The following is a 23,330-nucleotide window of genomic DNA, read 5'->3' on the forward strand; positions in this document are numbered from 1 at the left end:
CCCATTGCTTCTTGTCCTGTCTTCACAATACAATAGCAGAGTTGGAAGGGACCTTGGAGGTCTTCTAGTCCAACCCCCTGCCTAGGCAGGAAACCCTATACCGTTTCAGACAAATGGCTATCCAACATCTTCTTAAAGACTTCCAGTGTTGGGGCATTTACAACCTCTGGAGGCAAGCTGTTCCACTGATTAATTGTTCTAACTGTCAGGAAGTTTCTCCTCAGTTCTAAGTTGCTTCTCTCCTTGATTAGTTTCCACCCATTGCTTCTTGTTCTACCCTCAGGTGATTTGGAGAATAGTTTGACTCCCTCTTCTTTGTGGCAACCCCTGAGATATTGGAACACCGCTATCATGTCTCCCCTAGTCCTTCTTTCTATTAAACTAGACATACCCAGTTCCTGCAACTGTTCTTCATATGTTATAGTGTCCAGACCCCTAATCATCTTTGTTGCTCTTCTCTGCACTCTTTCTAGAGTCTCCAGTAGAGTCTTCAGGTACTTTGGAGAATAGCTTGGTTCCCTCTTCTTGTGGCAAACTCTGAGTTATTGGAACACTGCTATCACGTCACCCCTAGTCCTTTTTATTAAACTAGACAAGCCAATTCCATTTTATAGTCTTTATACAGTATATTTTAGCCTTCAGTCCCCTACATTATTTTAAGCTTTTTCCAAAGCTTAGTCAAAATCCTTTCTTATAATCTGAGCCTATTCATTCATGTCTGCCAATTTACTTTATATGTGACATATATGTTTTTAGCTACTGTCAATGCATTAATTGTTTGCTAGCCGAGCTGAAGAGTTATTGCGCAGGTCACTGGCCTTATCAGCAAGTGATGTACTGCGCCTGCTCACACACATTCCAGAGACTTCTGATCTTCTGTTCGTCTGCCAAGAAGGTGGGCGACAATTGCTCTTGCCAAAATGTAATAATTAGATAGATTTGTTTATTTTCATTTTCCTATTAAAGTTTTGTTTTCATTAGAACATGTTATCGGGTTTTTATTTCTTATCTGGAGATATGCTAACAAGGAGGGGCGACGGTCCGCACCTCAATCGAAGGTGGAAGGGAAACTTTCCATTCCTTCTCAGCTCTTTGAAGCTGTTTATCATAATGATATTAATTCTCACTTCTCCATGGTAGTAGGTGCGCACGCACATGCGCACACACACACACACACACACACACACACACACATATCAAAGATATGTTTCTGATGAGATCTAAACACAGCAGAATTATTTTCATGTTTTATATTTTGAAGATGTAATGAAGACTCTAAAAGCCTTTGGAGCAATGAACTATTTCATTAAATTTTCTTTATATTTGTTGACAGGTTCTGCCACCAGGTCAAATATCAGCATTTGAAAGTTATGGAAATCATCTTATATTTGTTCATAAGTTTCCAATTATATTTACACTTTATATTTTAAAGTTTGCATATACTTACTTTAGAACTTTGGTGAAATGATATGGATCAGTGCAGTAGGATTTTCAGAGGTCTACCTTCTTTTGTTAGATTCTGATAAGCAAGGAAAGGTTTTTTTTTTTTAATCACCACTACCTTTAAAAAAAAGAAATTGAAAGTTAGAAATCAAAATTATGGTCAATTTAAAAACATTAGAATGTCCAACCCAGAAACTGATAAAATTATCAAGATAAAGTGGAAACATTATCACAACTATTAAGAAATATAGAGACCAGATCACAACATATTAAAATCAACATTTTGTGGTAAATCTTTTTTTTAAAAAAAGCCTTCCACAGCTCAAGAAACCGATATAGAGATTTTGTACTTAAAATGTGTTCTGAAAGGTCAACATTGGGATAGCACATCTTTGCCCTTAAATTGTCACCAGCATTAGCAACCATGATTAGCCTTTGTGTTCACAATAAAGTGTTCACAAATATTGATATCAAAAGCATGTACAAAAGGACAGGTCTTCATTTGCACTCCTGCAATTGGTATCTTGCCTCTTAGAGCCCCCTCATTGTGTATGCTGAAGGATGTTAAAGAATACACCATTTTTTGGATTTTTAAGATTAAAAAATAGATCGTTAAATGACACGTTTCCTAAAGATATAGTTTTTATGTATGCCCAGCATACCCTGTTGTTATCAACTTATATAATACACTTTTATAATGCTCTCAATAATGTAGTCTTTTATAAATATTCACTTTTTAATATACCCTATTTTATTCAAATTGTCGAAAGAAGATAGATTGATTGATGCCTGCAGATTCTATGCATTTCTAATCTTAGACTTCTGTTGATGTCCATAATGGCATTATTTTGCAGGAAAAAACTCATCAGATTTCGAACTTAAGCAATTATCTTTCTTTTGCTTTCTGCAAAAGAAAAGCAGTAGACACAGAAAAGCAGTAGACACAGAGATTTACAGAAGGAACTATATTAAGTTTGCATGTAAAAACTGTTGTAAAAATGGCTATGTGTAAATTATCTTCAATATTAGTTAACTGAAACTTATGAAGAAACAAATCATATTGAATGTAATTACACTAATACACTTATGTATAAAGGGCAGGAGTCTTAAGTACTATCTAAAAAGTAAAACTGACCTAAAATAATTACTTAAATGTATTTTAAAAAAACTTGTTATAACCACTTCATATCTTACAGAAAGGAAGCCCAATATTCAGTCATATTAGATGATGATTGTCTTGAGTGGCCATATTTCCTCTTGCATTTATCATGGACATCTTGATGATAGGGATCCTTCCAAGAAGGAATGCAGAGACATCTTAGAAGCATATGGAGTCATTGAAAAGGCCTCCATGTTTCAGAGCCTGTTATAAGAACCAGATGTTTCCTAGAGCACGTCAAGAATTGTACCACATAATCCTAAGAAAACATGGTACTCTATCTCCTCAGAGTTAGTATATTTCTTGTTATGTTCTGTAGCTTATACAAAGTTGTGGAGTATTGTAAAGGGACAAGTAAAAGGGACAAGTATACTAGAAAAATTGTGCTGTTTTATTGCGTATAATAATGAAATATTACTCTGATCCACTGGCCATTACTATGCATATGTGAGGTTTTCTTAATCCAGAAAAATATCTGCAATTGTGTATTCTGTCCGATGGAAGACCTTATTTATACTAAGTTCAGAAAATGAACGTCAGACTAATAAGAAGGGTACCCAGGAGGATTATTTAATTAGAATCCTACTATTTCACATACTTTAACTGATATAAAAGTTTTAGTCAGTCATAGAACAAAACATTTATTTTGTTAATTCTTTACTAAACTTCTTTAGTTCAACTTTGTTAAGTTGTAAACTGTGATTTATAAAACACATACAAATCCAAAGACAAACCCAAACATATTACACAATAGTTCATCACACTATGCAGATCCAGCCAGAGATACAAATGCTACATTTCTTTGAGTCTGTTAGTTTTTTTAAAAAAACCTCCAATGTAATGATTTAATGTCACTGTGTACTTTGCAGCTGATGAGACAGCCAGTTAAGCCAGTCTTCATTCACAATTGTATTATGTACAAATAATATAAACAGATTTTAAACATTTCTCCTCAGAACTGAATCCCAGTGAGATTTGGCCTCTTACTTGCAGTATTAAATACATCAACTACATCAAACAAATGATGGTTTTTAAAGATCAAAGAATATCATGCGGCAACAAATACAAGGAGATTGTTGCATCTCCTAGCACCGGGATGGCGAACCTATGGCAGGCGTGCCACAGGTGGCAATGGGAGCCATTTGTCAGGGCACGCGAGGCATTGCCCTGTCACTGGCCAGCGTGTATGTATGCGTTGGCCAGTTGAGTTCAGCCTTTTTAAAAGCCATTTTTGCCCTCCCCGGGCTCCAGAGGCTTTATAGGAGCCTGGGAAGGGCGAAAGAGCCTCCCTGTCCCCCCCCCAGAGGCTCTCCAGAGGCTTCCGGAGCTTCCCTGAAGCCTCTGGAGCACAAAAAAACCGGCCCTATGGGCAAACATTTGGGAACAGACTTATGGTTTGCTCCTAGAGTCGGTTTAAGCCCTCCGGAGGCTTCAGGGACCTTCAGGAGGCTTTTCAGGAGACTAAAAACATAGGGTCATTTTTTGCCTTCCGGAGGCTTCAGGGAAGCCTCCTGAAGGTCCCCGAAGCCTCCAGAGGGCCTGGGGGGGCTTTTTTCACCCTCCCCAGGGTCCTATAAAGCCTCTGAAGCCTGGGGAGGGTGAAAAAAGCATGCAGAAAATGGGGGGAAGCACCTCTCATGTGTGCATGCACACTGGAGGGGGTCACACATTGCAGTATGGGTGTAGCACACCCTCACACGACCCCCCTGCGCTCCCACCTTATGGCACATGAGCCAAAAAAGGTTCGCCATCGCTGTCCTAGCATCATCATTACTTTTTTAAAAACCAATTTATTAGGTTAACTAACTTGGTAACTATTATTCCCACCGAAAGTAGTATGTCTTGTTTAAATTTTTACTTTGACTTCAATTGGATCTAAGTAGAAATACTTTGCAACCAGTTCAGCATGGTCCACTAATTCCACAAGGAAGTTTGCATCATTTCTGAATCATCTTAGAGCGGAGGCTTGTTTGTTTACTTTTGGCTCCGCACTAGCTTATTCAAAATCTGAGCAGTCATTCACCTCACCTCCAAGAAGCTAGATTAAGGACAATTGTTACTTCTTCTTCCATATAATATTCTGTTTCTAGAAAAACATTATACCTTCTCCCTGCTTTCCTTATTGTCATGAAATCATGATTACAGCTCTTAAGTAAATTGCCAACAAACTATCAGTTCATTTAAATAGTCTGCAAAGATTTATTATATAACAACAGAATTGTTTCTTCAATCACAGAGGTTATCTTCCTTCCTAGTATCAGCTCTTTCTTCATTTTATTTCTCAGATTCAGGAGCATGAGCACACAGTGATTTCTGCAAGTACGAATTGAATTTTCTGCAGGCCAGTACTCAAAACTACGTCCCACCACATGTAGTGAGACATTACTAGCAACTTTAGGATTGCTGTCTGAGAACACTATGTTCATCAGTTAGTCTATAATAAATTAACACAAATAACAGATGGACTGTCTGCAATTATGCAGCTTGTAGATAAAATGACATTCGTAGCAGCTTAGTAAACTGTTTAAACTCTATTGGGTCGTATTCACAATTAATAAAATAATCTGGCAAATAAAAAATGCTAGCAATTTCTAAAAGTGACGCATTTAATCATTAAAACAGTTGTGTTTAATACAACAAAATACAATAGGTCCTTGTCTAAATTGAACCGTTCAGAGAGAAAGCAATGTTTGCTTGGGATGGAAACTTTGACTGACAATTTTGGAAATAATTCAGCTATAAAGAGTTAGCAGGACAATCCCAATTTTCATGGATAATTGTATAAAAACTGAACTATACTGCAAAATTTTGCATACCTTGTTTAACTCACTGCTTAAAATCAGCAAATATTTGGAGCTTATAACAATAGTACCCATGTTTTGCACACTTATTTGGATCAATGCAATGATTTAAACATTTAGAATTTTTCTGGTGAAGGAAAAAATCCTGCAATGTTAGGTAGCTCATGCTACTGGGGCATCCTGCCTTTTTTTTTGCTCTTTCTTTTTAAATTTTATTTAAGTTTTGAAAGTGTGTTTATTTCAGTTTATTGATTTATTAAACTTATTTCTTAAATATAACAGAACAGAACAGAATAACAGAATTGAAAGGCACCTTAGAGGTCTTCTAGTCCATACTGGGTGATTTACAACAACCATCCTAATTAAATATAACTCCCAACCCCCATAACATTATTGTTTACCTCATCAGAGTACCACAACATATCACTGACTCTACATGTACGTTTTTTACTTCCACAGTCCAATGCCAGGCTTGAAGAGCTTAGTTTTCATAGCCTTCTGCAAACCAATAGGGTGGGGAATGTGGTGCATTAACCATTAAGCAGACTAAGCACGTGCTGAGGGCACCAGGCCTTATGTAGTTGAGATAGAAAAAAACCCAATGAAGATTTGTACAGTATGTACAAAGGAGGAAGGGAACCAAGATTTGTCAATGCTTAGGGCACCAGTGAGCCTTAATCTGCCACTGGGTACGGGTTCTCTGAATCTCAGAGTACAGGTTGTTCCAAAGAGCTGGTGCATCCATAGAAAAGGTTGTCTTCAATGTCGTACCAAATGGCAACATTTAATGGAAGGACTATGGAGCACAAACATCCTCTCTCACTTGGTAGTATTGGTAGATACCCTCAGGGAGCAGCAGTCCCTAAAATAACCTGGCCCAATGTCATTTAGAGCTTTAAAGGAGATAATCAGCATCCCAAATTGAACCCAGAAATTAATTGCATCCAATATTCTGTAAGTAATACCAATTCTTAATGTTTCAAACTGATGGTTTTCTGCAACCGTTCTTTTAATTAATTTCAATAATCTTTTAATTCAGTTCATAAAGTCCATTCCTACTCACCAGTTGCTAATTGTGCTTACTAAATATCATTTCACCCATTGCTTTAATGTGGAACCATTTCCTGCCATATGCAGTCAAAATGTTTGCATTTGCAAGAAATAATCTTAGCCTCAAGCTTTCACACCTTATTTTTGCATAGTATTTATTCAGCATTCATAATGTAAACATACATCACACTACAAAATATTATGATATTAGGAGAAAACATGACTGTGAATGGCTGCATTGAAAGATTCAAATCTAGAGAATTGTAGCAAATAATTGCTAGAATTGTCCATTCCAAAAACTAATACCCTGTTTCCCCGAACATAAAACTTATCCTGAAAATAAGTCGTAGCATGTTTTAATGTGTGTGGTTAATATAAGTCTGTGGCCATGAGGCAAAGCAAGTGTTGGCCAGTGGATGGCCTGTCTGTAAGCTGGTGCAGGGTGTGTGGGGCAGCTCCACTCCCTGCCTCATGGTGGTGGCAGTGGTGCACTGTGTGGTCTCCCCATATTGAGCAAGCAGAAAAAGTGAGCCTCCTGTACATGGAGGAAAAAATAGGACACCCCAAAAATAAGCTTAAAATAAAATAAGACAGAGTCTTATTTTGGGGGAAGCACGGTAGTTGCGTAGTAGTAGTCAACATTTGTTTGTTCCATATTTCCATATTTCAATTGCATTTGTTCTCATGGTATAAACTATTTGTAAAGACAGCACTTAGCCAATCATGGTTAATCTTCAAGTACTAGACAGGATTGATTACAGTACATGCACATTGCATTTTTACCTGCTTACCTTTCCCACTGGCACTCTGCTAGAAAACAATATGGATGGATCAATGTAATCACATGCAATGGAGCTTGACTTGAGGAGATTTACATTACATAGCATGGACAACCTGAAAGAGAAAAAGAAGGAGAGAGTTTTGTTGTACTACTTGTTTATTATTTGTATAGTACTATCTTAAATCATGAATTTACAGAATGTTAGTTTCCATTGTTATTTTGTACTATATGTGTATATGTATGCATGTATTTTGTTTGAGAGACACTTTGGTGTAGGCATTAGACTAAAACATGGGACACTGTGAGTTCTAGTCCTCTCTTAGGCACAAAGCCAACTGGATGACCTTGAGTCAATCATTCTCTCTCAGGCCTCGAAAAAAGGCAATGGCAAACCACTTTTGAGAAAGCTTGTCAAGAAAACTGTGGGGGGCTTACCCAGGCAGTGTTTGAGAAATATACCGTATTTTTCAGAGTATCAAAAAAGAGTGTGAAAATCTGGGTGCATCTTATACACTGAATACAGCATTTTTGCCTCCCGAAACCCTGCCCCCTTTGCAAAAATGACTGTGCATAGCATTTAGGAGGCTTGCAGAGTGCTCCTGGGGGCTGGAAAGTGCAAAAATGAGCGAAAACCAGGAATTTTTTGCTTGTTTCCCCTTCAGCCCCCAGGAGCACTCTATAGGCCTCCTAAAGGCTATGCATGCCCCTTTTTTTGACAAAAAATGGACCCATTTTGGTGAAAAATGGGCCATTTTTGGGAGGTCTATAGAGTGCAAATCCTTTTTTTAAAAATTTGCCTCTTCAAAATCTTGGTGCGTCTTATACTCCGGTGTGCCTTATACTCCGAAAAATACAGTATATATCTGTTCTGCCATGCACCGTTCTTATACACGCACACACAGAGAGAGACATACACCAATTTATTCCTTTATTTTTCATTCAGTTTTAAATGATCTAAAAGTTAAAAATCTGTTATTATAAAAACAAATTGCATAGTTAAATGTTTAAATATAAGAGCAGCAGCCAAGTTTGCTGAAAAGCATTCTCATTAGCTACACCCAAAATACACTGATCCTCTGAAATAGCCATAACAGTCTTTGTTTATTCTGAAACCTGGCAAAAGAGGAGGAGCCATATTTTATTTCTTCAGATTTTAATCCAAGATGCTGGCTTGCTAAATCATATTTTACAAATTAAAAAACATAGCTTTTAGGAATATGCACAATATTACACACTATAGTACACCCTTTAATTTGCCTTTCCCCTGGCTTAAGGTATTCTATTGTTGTATGAACCCAGACATCCTATCTTGACATCCTATCCATTTGATGTGGATTTATTATCTCTGAAAGACATATTTATTAATATTAATGTCATATATAACATCACATTTGATAACTCTTCTTAATTTTCAGAATAAAGAAAATTGGAAAGTAAAGTTTGATAACTTTATTTTCAGAATGTAAGAATACCTGAATACACATGTTCTAATATCATGAATTTCAAAAAAAACTTTATAATGGCATTTGTACAGACCAAGTAAGTGGGAAAACAGAAATCACATTTGGAACGATTCAAATCATGATTTCATTCTTTAATGATTCCATCTCATTCATAAAATGGCATAGTGAATTCAATTCAATTTTGAAATTATTACAGTGATGGCATTTTTTTGGCTTCTATTTTGCATGTCACTTTTCTCTTATCACTAAAACAAAGCAAAACAAAAGAAAAAAGAAAAAAAAACCTGCTATGAAGAGAGAAAATAGCTGCACAATTTCTTTCAGTCTTAGAGCATCAAAAGTTACAGAAAATATTCCATTCTTCAGATGACGAATTGCGGGGAGTTCCTGATGTTGAATGCATATAAGCCCTCCTCTTAATTGCAATATTTGGATAAAGATAAACCAACTAGATGCTTTGATTCAAAGAATTGTAGTGAGAGATGAATATAATCAAAATGAATCTGCAAAGTTGGCTACAGGCAAGGAATAAGAAACTAAAATAGTTGAACTTTAAATCACTGACCTACAGTGCCCTTAGAATGAATCCAATGGTGGGATTCAATTTTTTTTACTACCGGTTCTGTGGACATGGCTTGGTGGGCATGGTGTGGGTTGGTAGGCATGGGTTGGTGGGCATGGTAAGAGAAGGATACTGTAAAATCTCCATTCCCAGCCCATTCCAGGGGAAGGTTACTGCAAAATCCCTATTCCCTCCTGATCATCTGGGACTCTGGAGGCAGAGAATAGATGGGGACGGGGCCAGTCAGAAATGGTATTTACTGGTTCTCTGAACTACTCAAAATTTCCGCTACCAGTTCTCCAGAACTGGTCAGAACCTGCCGAATACCACCACTGAATGAATCCCACCTTTGTTCTAAGACCATTTCCATCCTGCATATTAGTAATATAAATGATTAAGGAGCCAAGAATTATGGCAGTTAGAAAAGCAGGGAAGCACAAGTTCTTATTACACTTTGGCAACTGAACTGATATTGCAGCCTTTAGATAGCTATTCATACATTAATGGGAGTGAATGCATTAAGTTGCATACAATTTTTACCAGGATTTTGTTACCAACGATTTTTACTTTGAAAGCCATGAACAACTAATTGCCACACAAAGATTTTCAATCTACTGTGCTTTGTGTGGATTTGGATAAAGGAATCAGAGCAGTATCTTATTAACATTTCTGAATACTTGCCCATTTTTGGAACCCAGTCTGATTTCACATTATTGTGTTCTTAATTAGTATGGTACATTGAACACTAAGGAATAATTAGGTTCAAACATTCATTGTGGTGGAATCTAGTTGGAGGAGGGAGGGGTTCTTTTCCAAAGAGCTAAGAAACAAATAAGCTTTTAGTCCTTGGTTTGCAGAAAGAGGGTCAGAAAGGATTTTCCCTTAAACCTTTCATGGGATTTATCTGATAATTCTGCAGTGTGTGCTTTAGTCTGGCAAGATTCCTGTCTATAGGTAAACAGAAATAAAGAAAACTACTTGAAAACTCATTGTGTCATTCTTGGTGCTTTGAGCCTGACATTTATTTACCTATCAACCTATCTGTTTAGCTATCTGTCCCTACCCATGGTGATGCCAAAAGCTGCATTATAACATTATGATGCAAGATCATTCTTTTCTACTTGTATCACAATGTCACACACAAGCCTATAAGAGATTGAGTTTGTATTATTATATTATTTTTCCCCTTTACCACCTTTATTCCTCCTACAGATGCCTATGCCTCTCTACCAAGATAGTTTTAATACATTCCGAATGCTATGGATTGGAAATGGTGCCCATGCCTAATAAATTATTTTGGACTGTGTCCCCTCAAAGACAGTTTCAGATCCAGAATGAAACAGGATGCATTAAGCAATAGCTCCGAAGTGGAAACTTGAAACTTGCCCTAATCAAGTAAGTTAGCCACTAAATCACAAGGGCAGTTGTTCTCCACCCTAGTCTAGATGGACATTTGGCAAACTGGAACCTAGATACACCATGCAAAGCAATTTTAGAGCCATCACAAATTTAACACAAGTTGCTTACTGAAAAAATAAAAGAGCTGGTCCACATCTTCACTTTGTATTTTATATGGCATTTCACAGCTATTCCTAGCAAATGGTCTCTGTATTTTGACAGTCCTTGCATTCATCTTATATGTAGGGACTAGCTACTAAAGATGAGGTAAATAAGTAGATAGATATTGGTCTTCTCCTGTCCCAGAGTTTAATTATTACTATGTAAATTTTTCAGTTTATTCTCAAATAAAAATGGACAATTGTTTGCTATAGCTTTGTGCCTTTGAATAAACCCCAAGAGAAGCATAACCAAACCAATAAAAAGGATATTTGGAGCTATGAACATACAGAAACTGGCTGTGCTACACAAATTTTGAATGCAATTTACTTCAGATAGACATTTTCATAAAATCATTTTTCCCTTATCATATCATCATGACTGATTATGATTTCTGTGTTCAACCTTTGGATTTTTGTCAGTATTAGATGATGTTTGTTTCCTAGAAATACCTCTGGAGCTTGTAATGGTCTTTACATATCAGCAAATCTGTTATAGTAGCTATGGTACTTTATTTAAACACAAATATTTCTGTTTTCTGGGGTTGGGGAAAGGAGTTAAACAATAGCCAACAGCAATGGTCCCTGGACTGGTTAATTCTAAGTGTGCTTGCTAAAAAAATAAATTGAATAAAGTTAGATGTTTGTAACATTAGAACACAAAATTTGAATGTTTTAGATAATGTATTATGAATGATACAGAAAATACCATAGTAAAAATGAAGCTTTTAATACATTAGTTATATAACAATTATTGAAAAAAGATCTTGTATCTATCTTTATATATGTCCCACTTCAGAGGATAGTCTGCAGGAAAGTCTATGTTTGATTTAATTAGTCATAAAAATATAGACCAACTAAAGGTAATTTTCTCCATTGTTTTGAAGTATATTACTGTATATTGCAGGAAACACTTTAAAAGCACTAGCACTTAGACTTATATATCACTTTACGTGCTTTACAGCCCTCTCTAAGCCGTTTAAGCCGCATATTGTCCCCAACAATCTGGATCCTCATTTTACTCACCTTGGAAAGATGGAAGGCTGAGTTGACCTTGAGCCTGGTGAAATTTGAACTTCCAAATTGCAGGTAGCCAGCAGTCAGCAGAAGTAGCCTGCAGAACTGCATTCTAACCACTGCACCACCATGGCTCATGAATATGTTGAATAAAAATATCAACATATGAATTTTTACATAAATCTGAGTTCTGCATTATACTAGTTAGCTAAAACCAAAACAGTTATGTTTTAGAAAAAAAGTAAATGTAAAATAGAATCCCATACAACCCAAGTTGTCATGGTTTTTAAGTGAAAATCTACCAAACAGAGTAAAAAGAAAATCTACATAAAATGACAGTAGGAAATTTTGTTGCAGTTTAGTTTGGCAAATCTAGTCATAGTTATCTGGCAAATTGTTTTGGCAAGGAAAACCATCATTTTGATTTGGTTTCAGAAGGTCATAGAGACAAATTGGGTAACTTCATGATAAAAGTAGTAGGAACAAGGAATAATAATCACCAGATTATTACTGTTGGACAACAAGATTATCCCAATATAGTCCTTCAAAAAAATAATAATCTTGAACTGCATGAAGGAAAACTTGATGTTAATCAATGGGGAAAATAGTAGAAAGAATATTAGGAAGAGGAAGAGGAGAAAGATATTTAATACAGGGTTAGGGTATTATAATGAAATATTTTATTAAACTTTTTGACAGTGATAGATAGGATTCATTTCAAGTCAATGGGAAGCATGGGAATGGGCATAAGAAGCAAATGGAAACACCCAAAGTACATTTACAAACAAGTTTAATGAAGAAAAAAAGTGGACAGAGTAGCAGAAGCTATCATAGGGTACACAAAAACAAATGTGAAGTTCTTTACATAGGAAAGAAGCAAAAAAAAAAAAAAACCAACTGCATAGGTATAGTAGGGAGAAATACCTTTCTTGATAATGATTTTTCAATCTTTTGTTATGAAAAAGATTTTGGAAGAAACTGAAAATGGATGATCTGTATAAGGTGACTAGAGAAAAGACAAACAACATTTTAGGCTGCACCATTAGAAGTATCATTTCAAAATCATTCATTTTTATTCTGTATCGGTCAGACCACCTTGAGAGTTATGTTCAGTTGCAAGCACCATACTTTAAGATGCAGGTTCAGTGAAGACCAATGAGGATGACCATGGAATTAAAAGTCATAGAAAGAAATATCTGAATAGCTGAGGATTTATTCTTAAGAAGAAAAGTTTGTGGGGATATGTTATCATAAAGAATGTCATAGCACATTAAAAACTGCTCTCTGTAACCACCTAGTTCACGGATACAAAATAATGGATTTAAATTGCAGGATGGCTACAGATAGTTCACAACTTACGACCATCCATTTAGCAACCGGTTTGAAGTTACAAGGCACTGAAAAAATGACTTATGGCTGATTCTTGCCTTTACTACCATTGCAGCATCCCCAGGGTCAAACAATGTATATTTATGATCGTTGCAGCACCCATGGTCATGCGATCCCCATTTGTGACCTTCCCAACTGGCTTCTGACAAGCAAAGTCAATGGGGGGGGGGGACGACCCTGGATTTGTTTAATAACAATATGATTCATTTAACAACTGCAGTGATTCATTTAACAATGGTGGCAAACATGGACATAAAATTGTGTGTAACTCACTTAACTGCCTGGCTTAGCAATAGAAATTTTGGTTCTAATTGTGGCCATACGTTGAGGACTACCTATACATTGAGAATGTTGGGGGGGGGGAAGCCCCTTCATAATAGAGGGATCAGTATGACAGTGGCATCAATTATTCAGGGAGAAGATGGGTTCTCTTTCATCATATGCGTTCCAGCAGAGGTTCAGCATCCATCTTTTGGGGCTGTTCAGGATAGGAAGGTTGGACATGATATTCATATGTGTAGATCTGTTTCTCTTTGCATGGGCTTTTGTTCAGGCATAAATCCTGAATACTACTAAGGTGACTATTGAGTGGCTGGCTCTTTTAAACATGCATGGATAAGACATAACATAGGAAACATCTGGGAGACAGTGAACAGCACTGAAGAAGTAAACAAGTTGCCATTTTATTCCCTACAACATCCCAATGTGGATTAACAGCAAAGATAACCAATTGGGAAGGCATAAATAATTGAAAGTTAGAAGGGAAAAGTCTCGTGATGCTTGGAAATGAGAACTGAAACTAGCAGGTGATGAAAAAGTTAAAATCCAGATGAAAGGGGTGGATACACTCATCAAAAGCTTCCTCACACCAAAATATTTGGAAAAGATTTAATTTGGAATTAGAAAGAACGAACATTTGGAGAATGTTAGGGCGATGATCAGTAACAGACTATGCGTCTGTCTCTGTCTCTATTCTATTTAGATATACTGTATAACAGATGGTTTGACCTAGTTGTTAAGATACCAGACTAGAAAAAAGGAGACTGTGGGTTCTAGCCCCGCATTAGGCATGAGAGCCAACTGGAAGACTTTAGGCCAGTTATTTTCCCGTCAGCCCAATCCACCTCAATGGTTGTGGGGAAAATAGGAAGAAGGAGTCTAAAGATAATTTGCCACTGAGTTATTTTTAAAAAATAAAGGCAGGATATAAATGAGTATGAATTTATAATTTCAACATAAATATATGAAGTTCTGCACAGACATAATTTGATAACAATTATATAAAGAAGTTTATGATCAGTTACTATTAATAACTACAAAGTTTACCAATGGCAGTGGGAAATTTTCAGGCCAAACTAATAATTTTTCAAATGCACATTTACTTGCGTTCCTGTAGATAGAGGTCATATAAAGGTTACGTAGAGGCCATGTGCAGCAAACTGCCACGCCTCAGTATCTGTTTACCTCAAATGTCTATGAGCTCGCCTAATTAGCATCACCAGGCACCACCAAGATATGCGAGACTCTACCCTGGCTGGGATGTTCTTAAAGATTGACAAGGAGAATACACCAATAACGATGCTGTTGCTATATACTCTTTGCTGCTTGTTATAACTGGATAAAAAGCAATAAACTCTGCGAAGGAAGAGAGACATTTTGGATACTCTGCTATGACTGGTTTCTGAATCCATCAAGTTCCAGTAAATTATTTTTACTTATTATTTGAAATTTGTAATATATATGAAATATAAAATGTAAACACCACTACAGATCTATCATCTATCTATCTATCTATCTATCTATCTATCTATCTATCTATCTATCTATCTATCTATCTATCTATCTATCTATCTATCATCTATCTATCTATCTATCTATCTGTCATCTATCTATCTATCTATCTATCTATCTATCATCTATCTATCTATCTATCTGTCATCTATCTATCTATCTATCTATCTATCTATCTATCTATCATCAATCTATCTATCACATTTAAATCTTTGTATGTATATAAAAGTATAATCTTTATTGTCATTGTACTTAAATACAACGAAATTGTATACACACACACACACACACACAAATGTTAAATCTTTTTATTACTTTTTGCATTTTCAATCAGCAATTCTAATTTATATTCATATAAACAAAATACTTTAGCATGCATGCAATAAAAATATACAACAAATAACATTATATTTTAGTTACAATTTTCTGTGGGTCTAACACACTTCGCTTAATGTTGTTTTTCTACAACTGTATATTTGTCAATCTACATTCTTGAATGCTAGGAGTCAATAATGAGGGAAAATAGGCCATTTGTTCTATGTAATCTTAATACAAACCTTGGAGAGGAGAAAAAGAAATAAAAATAAATTGACCTGTGAAATATGAATATACACTGGCCTATCTATTTTCCATTAAAACCACTGATTAAACTTTCAAGAATTTCATTATGAGTAAGTCAGGAAAGGATTGAACAGACTACTCAAATGACTTAAATGTTTGTTGGCTAGATATGGGGCATTTGGAAAAATACTTAATAAAGCAATTATGTCAGTTAAAATCATGTGGAACTAAACTACATGGTTAACCATTATTTAATGACTTAATCACGATAGAGATGTAGTGGTTTTATAGCGAATTCTTTTCCTTTTCCTCAGAGAATTCTAACAATTGCAGTTCAGAGAAAGAACAGATACCATATTTAGGGATCCTGACCAAAGTGTTCCCATTATCTCTATGAACTCTTGGATTCTTAGAAGTATTCATGACATTTAATGTGACACATCACATTTGTCTTGCAGATAACACTATTTTAACTGTAGTGGCTTGGAATGGCCTTTTTTTCCAAGTTAGACCAGCTATCTTAGAAAGCAGCTGGGTTTTATCACATGATTTTACATGAAATGTCAGCACCTTTACTCCAAGGTTTTATGAGTTGAAATCTGAAATACTAAATACTGAAAATACTGAATTAAAAAAAATAATCATTTTTTTAAATTAAAAAAAATATTTATGGCTTTTGCAAATGTCACCTAGAAGTGTCATGGATTCCCTGACACCTGTTATAATGGCATATCTAATGCCACTGTTAAAATGTAAATATAAAAGTAAAGTATCCATTGAGTTGAACTCAACTTCTTGGGATTTCATTCATATGTATCCTTTGTGATAAGGACATAGTTTGCTGCAACATTTTTTCAAAGAATTTTTTTTATTCCCCAGTCCTAAACCATTTAATAAAATTTCAAAATTTCTTGTTTGACTATTTAAAAAAAAATCACCCTAACAATAATCACAGTTGAACCAAGTTAGTCAGTTACCAAGAATGGTTATGATTCAATTTCTGTTTTAAAGGATTCAAGCAATGCCTGGGTAGCAACTGCATTGGCTAATTAGACCCAACTTCATGGTTTACATGCCATCTTCTTATTGTATAAGTTTACAACATGAGTACAAACTGAACACTGCAATTAAAAATACAGTTGAAAAATGCTATTTCAACTGCAATTTTAAAATTGTAATTATATTTTTCATTTTTATATTTCTCTTAGTTCTTAGCATATATCTCCTTGGTTTAATTGTGCCTCTATTCTTAGGTTGTATAGTGCTAGGACAACAGTGTCAGTAAGGGTAGCGATTGCTCTACTTTTGTTGTTCTTGCTCTTTATAAAAGGATCACTCTGATCTCCTAAACCCTATAGAGCTCTAGCTCAAAAATATAGAAGCATCTGAATTGTACATTAGACATATACAGTGTATAGTGTGCCTTAGATTTCATGTTAAAGACCAACAAAATCATAGTATAAAGCAATGTCTCAATCTCAGAAACTCTAAGATGTGTGGACTTCAGTCCCAGAATTTCCCATCCAGCACGAAGTCCACACAACTTCAAGTTGCTGAGCCTGAAAACACTGCTCTATAGCCATAAAGAAATATTTTAGAACAGAAGTGTCAAACTTACACCATCATGGTGGTGTCACATGACATATTGGGACTTCCCCCTTTCACTAAACCAGGCATGGGTGGAGCCAGCGCATGACGCATCTGGGCCACAGGCTGGGAGTTTAACAGCCCTGTATTAGACAGTCTTTTCTCTTAGTGCAGTTGTTGGAAATCAAATATCATTTCACTCCATGAATAGTGTATGAAAAATGATTTACATTCCTTATCTCAATGACTAAAACCTTTGCACTTCAATGTCCTTTGAGATTTTGCCCTTTATAATAAAATTGCAATAAGTAATCAAAATACAAGAATAACACATCTCCACATTGCACTCCATGCATTTGGAAGAAAACTATTTAAAAAGCTGTAGACTACCTCTTGCGGACTTCAGCTATGATTCACACTATATTTTGAAATTCTTCATTTGTTATCACTATTTTCTATTATTTACAAGTTGTTTCCTAGAGAAGCCCTCCCCTCCTCCCAAGTTTTAATACTGTGCCATTGATTGCTTTATTGATGTGAGGTCACCTCAGTGGGTTTGGCTAGGCTTAGTTCTTTTGCTAAGAAATCTCATCCATCTTGGATCCAGACCAGATTGGGAACCTGGAACTGACAATACTTTTGCAGATGTGCATGACAACAACCCGGGGTTTTTTGTTTTCAATAACCAGCTTTCTTTTGGAAGCAGAAAAGGAAAAAAAAATGTTTAACATCTCTTTTTGTTGGCTATCGCCCCATTCAGTTCTTCCTGCTTCATATAACAGAAGCGACTTCTCACTAGTTTTATGTTTTATTGTATATATATCTGAGCATTTGCCAACATTGGGTATCTAAAATAGCCTCCCCATCTTCCCTTTCCAACTGCCATTTTAATTTCTCACAGTGTCAATGGTGCATATAAGATTCTAAAGTGGCAAATAGACACGAAAACCATTCCTGCTTTTCAGGATCCAATTATCCTACATTTGCAACTTAAAAGGAGGTACTTTGTCCAAGGATTTTTAGAAAAAGCCAACTATGAATCTTATACGTATTAGCTATATTTCTGAAATAAAATTCTTGTTCCTGAACTGTTTGCATACATTGTAGGCAAATACTCCTTCCTATTATTATAAATGATATTACAGTAAATACATTCAAGACCAATTATAATCAATTATAGCAAGTCATGCCCAAAATTTGAAAGTGTAGATAGAAGAAGATATCCTTCTATTTATACATGTCTTGATTTAGTCTTTTCTCTACGATTTTGTTTATATAATATTCTTTGTGTGGTACATATTTTTCCTCAGCAAATCTGAAATGTGCATCTTATCTTTTCATCTATAATAAAAGGAAACATAAGTTGTAGTCCTAAATTAAAGGTAACACAACAAATCACTATAATGATGATGTGGAAAGGCTCCAACCCAGCTAACATTTGTAAATCTAAATGATATCCATATCTTCATTCTGTTTATCAACAAAAGAATACAATACCAAGGATATGAGTATACTTTTCCATTTGGATCCCCAAGCATACAATCTGGAATATCACAATTCTTTTAGAAATTAAATGATGTTACTTTCCACAAGACAGATCCAATGTATTTATCCTACATCAGTTAATGTTTAGAATCCCAAAGCATGATTTAAAAAATGCTTTTAAATTTAACAAATAGGAAAAAGAAAATAAAGAATTCCATGGAGGTAATAAGTCAGGGGTGTCCAAACTTGGGAACTTTAAGACTTGTGGACTTCAACTCCCAGAATTCCCCAGCCAGCCATGCTGGCTGGGGAATTCTGGGAGTTGAAGTCCACAAGTCTTAAAGTTCCCAAGTTTGGACACCCCTGTAATAAGTGTTTGTTTCTGTTGGTATTTGAATATCCTGCACTAGAACTGAAAAAGAGTGTCCCTCTTTTGTCCCTCCTTCTTTCTTTAGGTCACCATCCAAAGCTGTCGGGGAAATCAGCCTTCTCCTCAGGATGTTCCCAGGTTCCTATTTCTAGTGGAACTTTTCAAAAAATCCAGAAACAAAGAAGAGTTCGATTAAATGAATGGCCCGGAGGCTCATTTTGGTTTTCCTGTTCTTTAGACTTTGGAATCTGCCATTCATTTTGTTCTGTAGGGAGAACGAGGCAGACAGGAACTGAGGCATGGCAGGTTGAAACTAACACAACCTTTATTAACAGTATAACATGGCAAAAATGTAAGGCAAACCTCAACCCGGCAAACAGCAACATTTGACAGCTGACAGCCCTTTTTATACTAGAGCTGTCAGATGCTGAACCAATAGAATGGCTGCATTCTCCCGCCAGCTGGCTGCTCATGTCTTAACCAATCAGGGGCCAGCAATGATAGTCAATGGTGTCATAGCCTTGAGGACTTATTACATTTTAGTCGCAAAACATCTCTGATATCATTTGTTCCTATCTGACCTTCGCACCAAAGTTACATTTTTGTTCCTACATGTCAATATAGACTTACTTAGCTGGCTCCCTTTGCACTTGGAAGAGCTTTCCACAAAATAAATCCAATACAATTTTAACACCTGGCTTCCATTTGAATACTTACTCTCTGATGGCATGTGGAAATCTTTGAAAACACCCTAGCTAAAGAAGAGTAGCTGTGAACAAGACATATTTGTTCAACATGCATTTGGATAAGTATAATGGTTTCATGGTAGAAAAAAAATAAAGGCGGCATATAAAAATATAATAAATAGCTAAACAGGGACACCTGAGTTTTGACATTGAAAATTAGTCCTAGAACAAAGGTCTATGTAGGTAATTTCAGGATTCAATGTTTTAGTATCACTGAAATTAATTATATGTGATATAATATATATGGCACTTACAACAAAGAAAGCATAGGGGGAAGATAGAATAGAATAGAATACGATAGGATAGGATAGGAAGGATAGGATAGGATAGGATAGGATAGGATAGGATAGGATAAAAGAGAATAGAATTATTTAATGGCCGAATGTGATTGCACACACAAGGCATTTGTCTTTGGTGCACATGCTCTCAGTGTACATAAGGAGAATAAAATTCATCCATCAAGAATCATAAGGTACATCTCTTAATAATAGTCATAGGGTACAAATAAACAATCAAATCATACTAGGAAACAATCAATATAAATTGTAAGGATACAAGCAACGAAGTTACAATCATACAGTCATAAGTATGAGGAGGTGGGTGATAGAAACGAGGAGAAGATTATTAGTAATAGTAATGCAGACCTAGTAAATAATTTGACAATGTTGAAGAAATTATTTATCTAGTTTCAGAACTAGTTTCCTTGGAAATTCTGAGTAACTGCAGTCTAGAGCAAAATGGTGCAGTATTCGGTAAGGTCATGAAAGCTGAGATTTTCAGAATGGAATAATAGATTAAGAAATATTATAATAAGCAAATTCAAGTTAATACAAATATCAACAGAACAGCAGCAGTTCTCTTTGCCCCAAAGATTTCCTTTGCCCAAAGATATAATGAACACCAGAAAAGCCCTAAAAGATCAAGTACATGATTTAGAGTGTTGTATATAACTATTGATAATACTAGTTGACCTGCTACTCATGAATTTATTTAGCTGCCTTTTAAAATCATCCAATTTTGTAGCTGTCACCAATATTAGATGGCAACAAAATCTATAGTCTAACTAGGCATTTTGTAAACAAGGGCATCCTTTTATTAGTCTAAACTCTCTATCCTTTTCATCTCATTAAACCTGACATCTTATTTTATAATTTTATATGGTTCCAGCACTAGCTTTTCACACAGAGTTAAACCCTCTCACTGGCTGTAGCTTTTCCTATAGAAAATTGCTCCAAATAAAGTTGCTTTTCTTCTTCTTCATGTTTTCAAGCTGCATATTATCCTTGTATGAAAAGTATGATGGCTAAAATGCTGTACAATAATCTAGAGATGGAGTTAATATTCACGACTGAGATATAAAAAAGGGAAGTATAAATTGCCAATATTGCTGACTTGGAACACGGTCTCCTTCACGCACAAAAAATTCTTCTAAAGCTTTGGTTCAACAAATATGTGTTCACAAATATATATATTAATGTGATGCCATGTGACACATTACTTCACACATAAGCATTTAATATGTACATGACAAAAGGTCCAGAATGTTTTTTCAGGAGCACTTGGTTTTCACAAGTTATGAATGGGATATAAACATCAATATAAAATTTCACACAAGTTTGAAAGCAAATGTGTATGTATAAAACAAAATACAATATGGACAACATCCTGAAGGGTATGCTATTTTCTCTCCTGCCAAGCTCACGTGGGGCTAATTATCTGACTGCTTGCAGATTTTTGGAGTGCAATAGCAGCTTTTCAAGCAATTGTCACTTTAGTTGTACACACCCTTATAACTAAAACTTCTTTCTTATTTCCTAAAGGGTAGGAAAAAATTTCAGATGGGAATGGAGCAAGCAGGATGTCCTAAAATGACTGTGCTATGGATTCATATTAAGAAAAGTAGCTCTTTTTACTGGTTATGTCTTATGCTGGTTATGTTCCCTTGCCATTACTTTATGATCTACTTTGGGACTGATAGAAGAAAAATGAGATTTCCATTCACCAAAGACCTCTTTAGTTTTTCGACTGATCATATTTAAATCATGCATATTGGAGAAATCTGTTGTGACTGTTTATTTATCTTACTTACATTAACAAATAGGGTTTGATGAGAGGATTCCCATGAGGCATTCCTAGAGGAGGTTTATTCTGGCACTTTTGTTTTGCCCCATTTCTCATCTCACCAAACATGCCTTCTGTTTTGTTCAACTGATTACAGAATAATAAAAAAAGTTTGCTTTTTCATTGCTTACATGCTTTTTTTTGCAGAAGAGACTTCTGGATACTCAACATTAAAATAATTATTTTAGCTCGTTCTCTCTCCTTTTCTTTTACAACAGCATGCATACTTTTTTACAAAGTTTACTGCCAAACCACATAAACAGAGTAATGGTTTCCTTAGTGAAAGTACATTGGTTGCAGTGGTTGGGAAAGCCTTAGTTTTGTGGTACACCATTACTTTGCTTACTAGATTCAATTTTGGATTTCTTGGGAGTGCTGGGAATAAGACTCCCTGAAATCTAGACGGAAGTCTCTTGGAAATTTATTGTCAGCAAAATTGACAATTGGCTATAGTACAGTATACAATATACAGCACAGTGGATAATAAGCTAACTCAGAAAAAGGCAGCTTTCAATAATAATCATCCATACCCTCTCAGTCGGGCTATCAAGGCAAATTCAGAAGCTTGCATTAGGGTAAGTTCCATGCTCACAACAAAAGCCAAATTCTTGTTAGTTGTGTTTCAAAACTGAAACTAGCAGGGCATGTCTGAAATCATGCCTAATGTGTGTCTCTTACTTCCTGAGACTAAGAAAGACAAATTTGTTAGAAACAAGAAAGATTGCACAGAATCATTACTGCATATACCACCTCATTATTCCAATATCTAAGTGGCTGCCACAAAGAACAGGGGATCGACTTATTCTCTAAGGCAGGACAAGAACCAATACATGGAAACTAATCAAGGAGAGAACCAATCTAGAAGTAAGGAGAAATTTCTTTAGTTAGACAGCTGGACAGTTAGAACAATTAATCAGTGGAATGACTTGCCTCCAGAAGTTATGGCTGCTCCAATGCTGGAGGTTTTTAAGAAGAGATTGGACAACCATTTGTCTGAAAGGCCTAGGTTTTCATGCTTGACAGGGAGTTGGAGTAAAAGACACTAAGCAGAGGTGAGTTCCTACTGGTTCGGCTGAACCGGTAGTGGTTTGGCAGCCTGGGTTGCTGGAACTGGCAGACTCAAGCCTGCCACACCCCCGAACCGTTTCTCCTACAGGGCCGCCATCTTGATTTTCGGTTCTGCACATGCGTAGAACAATTATAATTGCACATATTTATTTTTTCCCTTTTTGACATTTTGCACATGCGTAGACCTATTTATGTACAAATGTGCATGGAAATGTGCACGCTTTGCTTGCACACACAAAATTTTTGCGTACAATGAACCGGCAGTAATGACGGGAGCAACCCACCCCTGACTCTAAGGTCCTTTCCAACTCTGTTCTGATTATCAGGGAGAGGCCAATGGTCCTGTTTGTCTCAACACTCCAAGCTTGCATGCTTGGATA

The 23,330-nt window shown here is 35.9% G+C and overlaps 1 protein-coding gene across 3 annotated transcripts in view; it reads right to left on the reverse strand.

The window, feature by feature from the left end:
* COL8A1 (collagen type VIII alpha 1 chain) overlaps positions 1–23,330 on the reverse strand; it is a 99,089-nt gene that overhangs the window by 33,578 nt on the left and 42,181 nt on the right. For 2 of the 3 annotated variants that reach the window (XM_081951131.1, XM_081951129.1), the window contains exons 2-3: positions 7,237–7,347; positions 1,448–1,561 (exon numbers count right to left, since the gene is read on the reverse strand). The gene's annotated coding sequence lies outside the window, so the exon portion shown is untranslated. The remainder of the gene's footprint in view (positions 1–1,447; positions 1,562–7,236; positions 7,348–23,330) is intronic. The other variant, XM_081951130.1, reaches the window with a different exon arrangement.

Source organism: Natrix helvetica (genome assembly GCF_964273705.1).
Source record: "Natrix helvetica genome assembly, chromosome: 4".
Taxonomy (NCBI): Eukaryota; Metazoa; Chordata; class Lepidosauria; order Squamata; family Natricidae; genus Natrix; species Natrix helvetica.